The following is a 14,742-nucleotide window of genomic DNA, read 5'->3' on the forward strand; positions in this document are numbered from 1 at the left end:
CCACGAGAACTGCCCTGAACCGCCATAGGATTTCCTAAGTCCTGTGGTCCAGGCTGCAGGATCTGTTTGGATGGAATTTGGATTTCTTAATAGACAGCGGTGGCAGAAAGAGGATATTTGTCTTTTAGATCAGGAGCTGAGATTCAGAGAGATTAAGTGACTCAACCATGGAAACAAAACAAAGCAAAAAGGCAAAAAAAAGTCCCTGAAGCCACACTTGGCTCTCCGTCCAACGCCTCTTTCCCTGAAAAATGTCCTTAACCACAGGGGTTTCAGTACTCTGGCCCTTCAGGAAGCCACAAACTAGTGGTTGTGTTCCTCAGGGTCCATACAGTCAGGGGGCCTCAGAAAGGGGAGTGTTTGGAGCAGATAGAAATTCAGAGGGTCAGCAGGACCCGGCCTCAGGGGCCCTTCCTTCTCCAAGGGGCTCTGGGCCCAGCAGGGCTCTGCATGTATCTGGGGCGGGTGGTGTTTTCACACGTTTCCTGCCATGCTCTGTATCTCGGGGTGTCTGATTAGCGGCCCTGTAGCTGTCACGTGGGGTGGAGTCCCTGTGGCGAACGCTCTCTGCCAGGATGAGCTGGAGGCTCACCGCCTGAACTGCAGTCTGTGGGGCGAAGTCTGCAAAAACCTGTGGTGAGGCTAGAGGAACAGGTCTTTGGGGGGGAATTTAATTAGGCCAAGAGGCATCAAGAGAAACCCGGGGTCCTTACCCTCCATCTCCTTCAGTGGAGCTTGCAGGGGTGGGCAGGCACCGAGGGAGGGTGTGATGCCAGGGGAAGGACCAGACCTGCGGGTGAGAAAGCACCCTCGTTGGGGGCACCTTCAGGTTCCCCGGGGCCAGGCTGTCTGGATTTGAGGAGCCAGCAGATGACAGGTGTTTGAAAGGTCAGTCCTTGTGGATCCCGGGTTCTGCGGCTTTGGTGGCCCCTCTTGTGACAGGAAGGGAGCCCTGGAAGCAAACGTTACTGGTATAGAGTGATCTGAAGGAAAAAGAGTCAGCTAATCCGGAGAGCCTTTCTGTTGAACTCTTATTAGTTGCTGGGCCCTCAGGTAAAGCAAATAATGAAAACCAAAGTCTCTGGAATATATTCTTTCTTGGATGGAGCCTACACAGCAAGCAATATGTGAGTGGTAATAAAGAGTGTGTGAAAGTGTCTCAAGATGAAAAATACATCAGCAGCGCCTGGAAGTTTTATGTATTGAGAAGTTTTATATGTTATGTTAGCTGGGAGAAGGAAAGCAGGTTGAATAAGGCTGAATATGCCGGGGGTTTGGAAGTTTATTGATTATTCACAGTAATGTTTCCTTTATCTGGAAGAAGCCTGTCAACTTTGCAGGAGTTCATGGTTGAGACAATGAAATTGAAGGGTCTGTGTGGAAATCACACTAAAGGACAAGCAGAGCATGTACTAAAGATCCACGTGATGGGCGGGAGGCTGCTTCAGGGGAAGGAAGAGACTGTGCAAGAATTGAACAGTTCTGGAAAGATCCAAGATCCCTGTAAAACCATCTCAGGAAAAACGATTCTTAAGAAGTTTTCTTTAATAGTAATTTTTTTCAATGCCTGAATTCCTATGTTATATTTAAAAATACATAGAGTGGAGGAATTCAGTTTGTGGGCAGTATTATATCCTGGTGCTCAAGAGATGAAGGTTTTTACGAGCCACCATTGTTTTAGCTTGTGTCTTTAGACCAAGAGGCGGATGGGCAGGAGGATGGACCAGCCCTCAGGCTGTTGTACAACCGACTCAGTGGAACCCCCGGAGGGACACTCTGGGTGTCCTCAGCGGCCGGAACTACACAGATGTCTAGCCAGTTCCAGTCAAGCTTAGATTCTAGACCGGGGCCTTGGAGGACACAGGCCCGTGAGCTCTGGCACCAAAACCCAGGGAGACCAGGAAGGGACACCGGCCTTGGGAAGGTCATGTAGCAGTTGTGGGAGCCCTTGCGGAGCCGGAGTGACCACGCAGGGCAGAGTCTACCTGAAGCCTGTGTCCAGAACCAGCGCCGGCCCTGCAGGGTCAGAGGCCGGGTCGAGGCTGGCAGGTGTCAGGGAGGGGCCAGCAGAGTGAGGTGGGCTCTACCCAGAGTCTGCTGATGGGGGGCCTCCCAGCTCCGCTCAGCTGCCCTCCGCCTGAGGCTCCTGGTCGAGTTTCAGTGACTGAGGACGTTGACGCAGCCCCGGGGGTGATGAAGTGGGCTCAGGACGCGGTCAGGCTCCTGGTTGATCAGGAAGCTTTGATTCTAGTTGATGCAAACCCAGCCTGAGGAGGGGCTGTGTCTCCATGCATCTGGGCCCCTCACCGAGGCGCTGGGAGAGCAGGGTGTTGCCTTTCCTTCAAATTTCGGCCACCATCCCTTCCAGGAAGCTGGATTCAGCCTCTGTGCTCATGGGACCAGGAGACCATTCTTTTCACTTCAACCAGTAAGTCTCTGCTAGCTTCTCTGGTATGTTTTCCAGATGCATTTCTTTCTTCCTGAGTGTTATAAGGTTTTAGAAAAGAACTTCTGCCAGGCAAGGGAGCACAGAACCTACAAATTATTTGGGTTGAAAAATGGGGAAAATGGGGAAAACAAGATAAATTCATGTCTCAAGGAGCTATCTTCTTGCCTGGCCTGGCCTTACTTCTCCTGCCTCTCTTGGGACGGCCCCCACCCACCCACCCACCCATTGCAAGGGACTGCCAGCTCTCAGGAGGCACACCTATTGGTTGTGACTGTTCTATTGCTTCTTTGCTTATTTGATGACATAAAAGACCAATATTGTCAAAAGTTTTATAAACAAAGCCAAAAGCCAAACAAGCTAGAGAAAAATTGACAGAACTGTAACAGACATTTTGGATTCATTTCCTTGAACTACAAGAGTCTGTACCACTTGGCAGGGAAGGTTCTACATCAGTGATTCACGGGAAATGGAAATGTGTAAAAAAGGGCCAGCAAGGTTTCCTTTCAGTAATGCCAAGGGAATATCGGTCAGCTGTAAATTGATGGAGGTAAAATCCAGGATAATATTCAGCATTGATCCGGGTGTGGATATACAACTCCTCTTCTCACTGCACTTGGAGGAACAAATTGGTACAACTGCCTTGGAAAGCTGTTTAAATAGTGCCAAGATGCATAGACATCTCCACAGCCTTTGACTGAATAATTGCACTTCCAAAAACACAACTTAAGGAAACAATTCAAGATGCAGACAATAATTTATGCATGAAGATTTTTATTCCAGTGATACTAATTATGTTGAAAACTTGTAACAATATAGCTAATAGTGAGGACTACTTAAATACAATACGTTTTGGGATGTCCTTACAACGGATTATTTATAACCAGTGAAAGAACATTTTAAAACGTCTTGTGAAAAATTAAGTTCAAAAAAGAAAAAAAGTTGATTATATAGTATGATTCAGTTACGTGTAAAGATATGCATTTTAAAAAGTCTGAAGTAAACGATGTAGAAATGTTGGCAACAGTTATCTCTAGGTTGTGGAATTATGGATGTCTTTAATCTCTTATTTATACTTATTTACACATTTTCCCCAATGAATATGCATAAGGCTTATTTAAAATATACATGTATTCTTAAATCATATAAACTTCAAATTCCATCCTCTTCTCGGAATTATTACTTTTACAGCTAAATATACATCCTCTCTCCCAACATTTTTTATGCAACTATGCACATTAAAAACAAAACCAAATAACTCTAGTTTTGGTTACTTATTTTTTAATGTGGTTGATATCATGCTGTCTCACATCTTGTTTTCTCAAATACCCTGGAGATATTTTCATGCCATGCCATGTAGTTGAACTTATTTTATCTTTTCTTTTTGACATGGCAAGCTTGATCTTTGCTTATGAACAATTTAGCATGATCCATTCATGCAGCTAATATATAAGTATGGTAAGTGTGACCTGTGACAGGATCTTTTCATACATCGAACTCAGGATATTTATTTAGAAGTCCATTTCTACGATTGTAAAATGTTGCTATGATTCAATTATAACCTACTGATCACCTATCATGCGACAGGCAGTAAGACAGCTGATGGGATGAGAGATGAGCCGAGGACACGGGGTTGCAGAAATGTTCTCTCTTACGACTTGTCCCTTATACAAACCAGAGCTAGTGGTGGGCACGGTTGGCCACTCTCTGTCTTTTGAAACTTTTCTCTTCCTCTGGCTTCCAGAACGTTATGTTTTCCTGGGCTTCTACTAATTCTCCAGTGGCCCTGCCCATTGCTCCTCTGATTCTTCCTTCCAAGACATCTTCAAATACTCGAGCTCCTGAGGACTCACTGCTCACCCACCCCCTCTCTCTGTGCTTGCCTCTGGGTTGACTCACCAATGCCATGGTTCTCAATATCAGCTGTATCCTTAGGACCCCACTTATATGGCTCTGAACTTCAGATCCTTGTATCCAACTGCCTATTTCAGTTGCCACCTGGAAGCCTTACCAGCATCTCAAACTTCACGCATCCTTTGCTCACTTTTATTACCTTTCTATCACAAAGGTTGATAGCTTCTGATCCTCAGAAGTAGATGGAGGCTCTAGGTTTCTTCCAGAACGTAGCTACCATGTGGCCTGTTGTAATGCGAGTGAGACTCAAACTCAATTCTGCCTCAAGTGGGAACATTGTGAGCAGCAAGTCACAAAGGGTTTTCCAACCTGTGCTTGATGAAGCCCAAACTTTCCGCTGTCCTTTTAGTCTCGTTGACAAGGGTTTTCTTAAGATAAAAGTAGCCATATTAGGGGCAGGATTTGGTGACTTCTTTTCTAAGATTTTTTTTGATGTGGGCCATTTTTAAAGTCTTTATTGAATTTGTTACAATATTGCTTCTGTTTTATGTTTTGGGTTTTTGGCCCCAAGGCATGTGGGATACTAGCTCCCCGACCAGAGATTGAACCCACACCCTCTGCATTGGAGGGTGAAGTCTAAACCACTGAACAACCAGGGAAGCCCCAGGATTTAGTGACATCTAATCAGGGCCAGAGGGATGAATTTCCTGTGAGTAACAAATACTGGATGACAAGGAATCGTGAGCCCAGGGAGCTATTCTGCATGTGCAGCCTCCTGCCAGAGTGTTCCTTCCTATCTGAGCATGGGCGGAAGTGATCATGCAGTGTGTCTGTCCCATTCCTAAATCTTGAATACTCCTCAGCTTCACCCGTGAAAACTTACTTCTAACATTTATTGTGCTGATTCACAAACCCTGGTCAAACAAAGTGTTTGCAGGCTCTCCAGTGTGGTTTTGGAGTGTGTATTCTGGATTAGAATAACTCAAATATTTACTAACACTTCTAGGGTATGCAGACTAAAACTAAGACTCACATACATATTTACCAAGCCATCTCTGCTAAGTATTTAAAAATAAACTCCAGCAGTACTGCCAAGACCATATTGCTTCCCTGCCATGTGCTCAGGAAATGTGCCATCATCTACCTAGTTGCTCATGCTGAACTGGCATTATCCTTGATAAGACCACTTTTCCCCTCCACCCTTAGATATTTAACCCTCAACTACTGTTGGTTATCTTCTACAATATTTCTTGAACATTCCTCAGTATTCCTCCTGCCTTGTTGTCAGCCTGGTCCAAGCTGTCCTCTCCAGAGACCGCAAGAGCCTTACTTGTTCATGCCATCTGTTCTTCCATTTGTAATTCACATGTGGAAATGGACAATTCATACCTTTTGGCCATTTTCAATATGTATTTTAGTAGGGGTTTTTAGGTTGTGTTTTATATTGATCTATTATCCGATATGTGTATAGTATCTATTTCCATCCATTCTATTCCTCATGTTGTCATGTTTTCGTGCCATCTCCTGTAGTAGAGAAGTTTTACATTTTTCTGTGGTTGAATCGGTCAGCCTTTTCTGTGTTATTTTCTCCCGTGCTTTTAGAGTTGGTTTTGCTTCTTTCGCCTTGAATTCTTTAATCCATTTATAATTGATCTCTAAGATGCTGCCACAAACGCGGTGCACCCCCAAAGATGCTCAGTCTCTGAGTCCTTTTATTCTAAATTTTAGTTTACTGGGAGAGAACATCTGGTCAACTCAGTTTTGACGATCAAGTCAGTTGGAGAGGATACTGTAGCACAGATCACAGATGTGGTCAGCTGGTGTCCACTCTGTAGAGAGACATTGACAGTGAGTGAGGCAGCCACACCCCTTGCTATTGAAACTGAGCAGGGCCCCATAGGGCTCCTGGGCACAAAAGCCTTTCTGTTTCCCCCATTTCTTTGATTACAGGAAATAGGCTTCATTCAGCCTCCAAGACCTTTCCTGAGTTCCAATGGGCAGGTCCAAACAGTTGCTAATTAGGGAAGGGAGCGGATGCAGAGACCCAGGAGGAACAGTCAAGAGAAACAATAACGCAGCCTTGGGGAGGGTCCTGGTCTCCCCTCAAGGGATACACAGAACAATATCTTCGAGCTGTTTTGCAGCTACTGAAACCCCCACCAGGTGGGAGAAATTAACTGTTTGCTGCCCACATGCACATAGACCTGAGACTAGTGGAACCAGAAGGTTGATGGTGCCAACTCCCAATTACCTCACTACCAGTCAGTCAGGAGAATGTCCACAGGCTGACCACGCCCTCTTTGAACCATGGCTATAAAACTCCTCACTACCCCCTCCAGGTCGGGACACACAGTTTTGAGGGCATGAGCCCGCTGTGGTCCCCTTTGCCTGGCAAAGCAATAAAGCTATTCTTTTCTACTTCACCCAAAACTCTGTCTCTGAGATTTAGTTCAGTGTCGGGGTACGGAGGCAGGATTCAGCTTCACTATCCACTACAAGGGTGAACCTTCCATTTCTGACCATAATTATGGGGCATTATGCATTTCTTTCTCTTGCCTTTTCAAAACATGAGAAAATACTCTTGATGAAGCAAAGGCAAAAGGATTCAAATTTCTATCTTGTTTGTGCAAGAAAAGCTCAATTACCAGTTGCTTCTCTGTTGTAATTACCCCTGATTTTAATGTTACAGAAATAGCCTAGAAGAAATATTTGAAGAGAGACTTTCTGTCCTATCTGTGAACTCTTACCATGAGTATTTCTGTTAAATTTAGGAAGAAAGAATAAAGGTAATTTGAATCTAAAAACCTTGAAATTCGTGGTGAGATGCTCTTTATTAAGCCAGAAACATCAGGATGGAAAATAAGAAATCAGAGTCTTGGCCCCTTAGGTTCTTGCCCAAATTTAGTTTTTAACCTGCTGGGTGCGTTTGACTAATTACTTCTCTGTTCTAGGATTTAGCAGGTTCTTTGGAAAAATTAGACAGTTGGTCTGCAGGTCAGTAACGTTTTTAAGGCTCTAACGTTCTATGATTTTATAGCTTTTCTACATTTTCCGTGGGTGACAGTGAAGAACTTTCATGTTCTTTGAGTTCCCACTCGTGGCCTGATGCTGGGCAGAGCAGAGGACGTCAGCTGGGATTTACCAAGAAGTCAATACAATAAACGTTTAGAACCTGACGTTCCAACAGAAATTAACTTGTTTCCTGGAATAACCTAGTCCAAATTATAAAGAATATTCCAGTCCCTTTTTTTGGGTTCTGGGAATAGTGATTTCGGAGTATTTTGACACTTTTGTTTAACAGGTGTTTTATGGATGCAGAGAATCCTTTGAAAAAAAAACTGTTGACTGATTGCACCACCTTTTCCTGGATCCTAAGGTTTCAAGAGGAAGGTCATATCTTTGTGTTATTTTAGGTGATGCCAACAAATAATCTTTGACAGCATTGCCTCTTGCAATATGAACCTGGGCTTTTGAACTTTCTTGACATTAAGATGGTAAAACCAAGGAGAAAATCTAAATTGAGTTTTATAAATCTTCCCTGTTGACTCGTGGGTCTCAGCTAGGGAAGATATTGTTCAAATTTGTGTGACTTTAAGTCTGTCAAATCTACGGAAATCATCCCAGCTTATTATGATGCCTAGTAAATTAGTATTAATGGGAATGTAACAGGCAAGAATCAAATCGGACTACATGTTGGATCTGTTTGTTTTACTTGAACCTTTGCTTTCTGCTGCTTTTGTTCACTGGAAGATCCCACATGCCATGGAGCAACGAAGCCCGTGCGCCACAACTACTGAAGCCCGCGTGCCTAGAGCCCATGCTCTGCAACAAGAGAAGCCACCGCGATGAGAAGCCTGCATACCACAACTAGAGAAAGCCTGCACGCAGCAATGAAGACCCAACATAGCCAAAAATAAATAAATAAAATAAATTTATAAAAAAATAATAATGGTGTGATATTGTAGTTTAAAGGAAAAACAACCACATGGGTTTCATAAATTTGGCATAAAAGGGTAAAATGATTTACTCAAATTATCTCAGATTTCCTTTCTAGAAAGAAAATTTTACCTTAACCCAGTATCTATGCATATACGTAAAGTCTTAACTATCAGCATAAAGCAGATGGTGTAGTTAATGGTGCCACCTTCCCCAGCCCATTCTTCCAAAGGCTTCAAAAACTAGAACTGAATTTGAACTGTATCTATGTCCTTGTCGCTCAATACGGAGATTATTTTATTGCATGTTTATGTGTAGGTTTTCTAAGCTGCATTACTTTTCTAATTATATCAATTATCTGCCCATCATTTAGGCCAAATTTGAAGTGCTTACAATTTCCAGAAAATGACTGGCAGGCAGCACATGATCTGCATGTGAGCTGGGATCTAAAAGCCCCTGAGCAAGTGAACTGTGTGATTTTGGCTGTTATCTCCCACAGGAAAAAACATCCTATCATGGTTAATCTCCAGGCCTGCCGACAACATCCTTTTTTTTTCCCATCCTGTACCTAGAGTATGGCATGACCATTAAACTGGACTCCAGGATTTAATCATTCATATACTATGATGTTAATATTAAGCATATTCACATATTTATTAATCATATCCAGGGCAGAGCTTTCTAGAGAGATGGCTGGACCACCAAACCACTCAGTCTCCAATGAATGGTCTTCGCTACTGCCAGCCCCTTGATTCTTGCATGATATCTGCCCAGAAGACCAGACACGGATAAAAATGCTGTGTTTTCTCTGCCGGTTGGCCCTTTTGACCTGTTACTGGTTCAGTTCTCTTCGCGCTCACAGGCAGCATGTGTGGGCGGCCTGGATGTCTTCCTGAGAAGAATTGTTTCTCCAGGGAAATCAGCAGCAGCCACGGGATAACTACGCACACGCATTTTATTTACTAGAAGGTGATTGTAATTCTTTTATATTGAACCACTTTGGGATTGACGGAAAGACAAACTATTTCTCCCTAAGACCTAAGGCAGTGAGACTAATGCCATTTTCACCAGAAGGCTGTCCCCTTCACGTCCACACGGCTGTCATGGGGCTTCCTAGGGGGAGGAGGTCAACACTCCCTTCCACAGAGGCAGGCCCCGGGGTGGCCAACATCACACCGGTTGATTGAACTTAGAATGTACTAAAAAGACTCAGTGGGAAGGGAAAATCACAGAGCAGGACATGCCGTGGAGCATCATGGTTTTCCCCAGATCACTGTAATAATGGACAGCTTCACATGGCCATTCTTCTAACCCACGATCCACATCGCTGCCCTGAGAGGTGTGAGGGTGAAGGTCCGGTTTCTCTTAGAGGCCGATATTCTCTCTAGTGTTGCTGGTTCCCATGTTTTCAGCCATATAGGGGCATCTGAACGTCAAGGTCTGGAGACGTTCTTGATTGTTATGGCTGGGAGAAGGCAGTGCTACTGCAGGGAGTGGGTGGGACCCAGGGACTCTGCTCAACATGCTGCAATGAGCAGAACGGCCCAACCACTTACCATTATCCAGCCACCGTGTCTGTGGTGCTGAGGCTGGGAAACTCTTCCGTGTGCCGTATGCACACATCCTCTTATACATCGTTTCGTTTTGGAGGATGAGGCAAAGGCAGTAAAGTATTGCAGTTAGAAGTCAGAAATGTCAGTATTCAGATCTCTGGTGCACCACTTACTAGCACTTTGATCTGTTGACTGAAAAAAAAAGCACCACATGAGAATTTATGAGTTAAGTTTCGTTGGGGGCAAAATGAGGACTATAGCCCTGGAGACAGCGTCTCAGATGGCTCTGAGGAACTGCTCTGAAGACGTCGGGGGAAGGTCCGTATAGATGTGATTTTAGTGAAGGGGGGACGTGAGGTCAAGCTCACATTTTGGCAGAATATCGCTGCCAGTCACGAGGAGCAGGCGTCTCTGTGAAGGATTTTAGTGCTTCTCTAGATACCAGAAAATGCAAGAAACTGGGGTCATAAACTCTTCTGGAAACACCTAACTATCTGCAGCCCTGCTCTGCCGGTTTTCACAGAGCACAGAGGGCCTCATTCCTGATCTCAGCTCTGAACTCCTCTCAGGGGATGTTGAATGTCAGTGACGGCAGTGGCTGGTGACTTCACCCTTGTAGACGCAGGTGGTGAGTGACAATTTTCAGTTGGCCACGTATGCCGGTCTCCTCCCCAAGCAGGGAAGGTTGATGGACACAGCAACTTCTGGATGGAGGGCGTTCACGGCTGCCCTTGTAACTTCGCAGAGAAGCTCTAAATGCGACAGTAAAGAGCCAGTCACTGTGGGTGGAGGCGTGAAGGTGGGATTTTGTCATAAAAGCTCTGAGTTCCCTGTGAAATGCCCTATTTTATTTTAATTTTTTTTTTTTTGTCGTAGGGATTTGCCTTCTGTGCAGTCTCTCCAGTGCTGTTGGTGTGATGCTCGGACAGTGTTCTCCCACTTGACTCCAGGTTCTTTGCCGTCTTACCTAGAAAGCCGATTATGAGCTAAGGTGGGCCCGACTAGGGGCGAAGCCTGGGGGCTGGGGGCTGGGGAAGGGCTGAAGCATGTGTTTCTCCTCCACGTCACTCACCCCCCCGAAGCTCTTTGTCTTGGGGTCTCCTTACTGTGTGAGTGGAAAATACTTTGTATGCCTTTGATGTGTCAGCCCAGGGGTTCCAGGCAGAAAAGGCCCTTGTGGATCCGGGGTCCCCAGAAAACAGCACTGGGCTCTGGGACCAGTAGATCCACATATATCACACATATCACCTGGGGACAGGAAGCTGGCACAGTGCAGCATGTAGGGATGCAGGTGCAGCCCGGCTGCGAGGTTGAGTCCTGTTTTCACCATTTACCAGTGATGATGTGGCTTCACTGCTGTGGTTTGTAAAAGGTGACAGGGACAGTAACCACCCCGTGGGGTTGTGGCGAGGTTCCCGGGGCTGCACGTACACGACCCCTGGCTCAGAGCTGCCCGCAGTGAGGTTTCTGCGGGTTCATCGTTTGCCCTGCACCTTCTCCTCTAGGGCAGCCTCCTCCACCTTAGCGCCCAGTGCCAGGTCTAGGGCTCTGGGCTCCAGGACTGTCACTGGTCCCCTCATTTTGTGTCCTCCCATCCCTGCAGCCTGTGGAGAGCGGAGGTCCCCTCCCCCTTCCTCCACTGGTCCAGGGGAAGGTGTGGCTTGAATCCCCCGCCCCTTCTCAGCCTTGAGCCATTTAATTTGGAGCACAGTCTGTGGGAGGGGGTATTAGGGATAGAGGCTGGAGGCTAATCCAAGCCTGGGAGACCCTCTGGCTGTCAAACGTCATGGGTGAATTAAATGACCAGAGAGTCACTGTTTGTCTATAGACTTTCCTGTCTGTTCTCTGCAGGAGTGATAACTAAAAAGGTACAGAAAGTCTCCTGCTCTTGTCTTTCTCTTTAAAAAAAAAAAAAGAAAAAGGTGACTTTTATTCATTCATAGATCTTTGTGTTGTGATCTGACGTATTTGCATGTGCCTTGTTACCCCCAGTGCTGCAAATGCCCCGTGATGTCATTAGCCTCTGAGCCCTGATGACTTAACACAACTACGTGGGGGGATGGGTGAGGACAGCTCTCAGCATAGCCACGGTATGTGAGGGGTCCGTCTCCCACGAGGAGCAGGAGGACCGTGGTTGGTTCGGGTCCAGGAATCACAGGCTGCAGGGGGAGCCCGTGGGCGATGGGCGCCTGGCAGGAGAGCAGACGCGATGCCGCAGTTCTCAGAATCAGTCAGAAAAAGATGCTCTCGTCTGATAAATACCAATTAGTGGGAGCCAGGAGTGTGGACCAAAGAGGCTTGTGATTGCTATTCTTGGATTTCAGCCGCAAACACTCAATGCGGGCGTGATGTTTCCACTAATCGCCCCAGGACATTATTAATGAAAACACAAAGGACTCTGCCCACAAAGAAACCCTAATTTCTCCTCCTAGTTGAGACGCGAAGCCAGGAGGGTTGAGATCATAGTCCCTTTCCCGTGATGGTCTGGAGCAAGACATAAAAGTGATTCACAGCGTTTGAGAAGCCAAGATGACAGATGACAGCGGTGCTGAGGGCCTGAGAAAGGTGAGCAAGGATGTGGGTGCCCAGTGTTCTGACCCAAATGGGTGCATTTAATGTGAAGGTGCTCTAGGAGGACGGCTTCTTAGATGAACATCTTTCCCCGTGACTTTGCCGTGCAAGCCGAGTGCGTTCCTCCAAGGCCAAGATACACTCCATTTCCAGGTTAACAGTTTCCAGAGTCACAGAGCTCTCTCTCCTTGTTTATGGAATTGAATTCAACCAGAATCTAAGAAAGGCCGCTGTCCTCACGTCCGGGCTCTGTGTCCCTCCTGAGCCCCCTCCAGACTCCGTAACCCTCACTCAAACCTTCCCCGTCACGCTTAGCAGAGGAATCCGTCTCCTGTTTCATTAATAAATTAAAAATATCACATAAGAGATACCTCGGCCTCTTTCCGAAATATCTATAAGCATCTCTGCATCTTTTCTGCTTTGTTCAGGGTGGGGAAGTGATCCCTCCCTCCATTCCGAGGGCATTTCATCTTAGGGACCTCCGTCTCCTCTCCTTTTCTGTTAGCTCTTCGTCCACATTTAAGCGCTTCCTGTATTTAAACAAAGTCCTCCTTTTACTTTTCTCGTCTTCTCGGCTCTCATGCTTTTTATCTTTTGTCTTTTGCCATTTCTTCAAACCAAAATATTGTCTGTCATCTGCGTCATTTCCTCATGTCTCTTCCTCTCTCTCCCTCCTTCTCTCTCTCTCTTCTATGTTTACTCCATTCTGTATCTTCCTTCATCCCTCCACTGCACCATCAAGGTGTTCAATACTTTTAGTATTTTAGGTAGAAATGTGCTTGCGTTGTCCTGTGAGCAGATCCCTTCCCTCCTGGACTGTCCTCCTTTGCTTCCCTCACGCCCCCCTCTTCCAAGGCTCTGGATGGCGTGATGTGAGCCAATGGCTGTGGGCTGTGCTCCGCCTCTCCAGTTGCTTCCTTGTCACGTGACATCTCCTCCCCAGCAGTGGTCGCCTTCTCTACCCTCCTGCACTTCCCCATCCAGTCTACTTGCTCCGTAGCACCCGGGTGTCCACGTCTCTACTTTGCCCCCCTCTCCTGAGCCCCTTACTCCACCTGCTTTCTCGACGTGACATCTCCGTTTGGAGAATTCACTGACTCTGAAAATAAGCGTGATCATCATTCCTCTTGCAATCTCTCCCACACCCGGGACTCCGCGGTGAGCCCAGGTCCAGTCACTGATTTACCCTTCACCCGGCTCCTCCTGTGAGCATCCTTGGAACTGACTACCTGCCTGACTAGCTACGTGCTGTGCTGTGTTCACCTGGTTGCACTTGCCTTGCGTTTCTCCACCCTGGATCTTCATGCATCCTCTTCCCTATGACTGAAAAGCTATTCTATCTTATTTTTGCCTGGTTAACTTTTTTTTTGTTTTTTTAAGGTTTTTGCTTGTTTCAGTCTTTTTTTTTTATTAGTCATCAATTTTATACACATCAGTGTATACATGTCAATCCCAATCGCCCAATTCATCACACCAACCCCCCCCCACACACACACCACTTTCCCCCCTTGGTGTCAATACGTTTGTTCTCTACATCTGTGTCTCTATTTCTGCCCTGCAGACTGGTTCATCTGTACCATTTTTCTAGGTTACACATATATGTGTTAATATATGATATTTGTTTTTCTCTTTCTGACTTACTTCACTCTGTATGACAGTCTCTAGATCCATCCACATCTCTATGAATGACCCAATTTCGTTCCCTTTTATGGCTGAGTAATATTCCATTGTATATATGTACCACTTCTTCTTTATCCATTCGCCTGTCAATGGACACTTAGGTTGCTTCCATGTCCTGGCTATTGTAAATAGTGCTGCAATGAACATTGGGGTGCATGTGTCTTTTTGAATTATGGTTTTCTCTGGGAATATGCCCAGTAGTGGGATTGCTGGGTCATATGGTAATTCTATATTTAGTTTTTTAAGGAACCTCCATACTGTTCTCCATAGTGGCTGTATCAATTTACATTCTCACCAACAGTGTAGGAGGGTTCCCTTTTCTCCACACCCTCTCCAGCATTTGTTGTTTGTAGATTTTCTGATGATGCCCATTCTAACTGGTGTGAGGTGATACCTCATTGTAGTTTTGATTTGCATTTCTCTAATAATGAGTGATGTTGAGCAGCTTTTCATATGCTTCTTGGCCATCTGTATGTCTTCTTTGGAGAAATGTCTATTAAGTTCTTCTGCCCATTTTTGTATTGGGTTGTTTGTTTTTTTAATATTGAGTTGCATGAGCTGTTTATATATTTTGGAGATTAATCCTTTGTCCGGTGATTTGTTTGCAAATATTTTCTCCCATTCTGAGGGTTGTCTTTTCATCTTGTTTATGGTTTCCTTTGCTGTGCAAAAACTTTGAGGTTTCATTAGGTCCCATTTGTT

This window comes from Mesoplodon bidens (assembly GCF_964165515.1).
Source record: "Mesoplodon bidens genome assembly, chromosome: 13".
NCBI lineage: Eukaryota > Metazoa > Chordata > Mammalia > Artiodactyla > Ziphiidae > Mesoplodon > Mesoplodon bidens.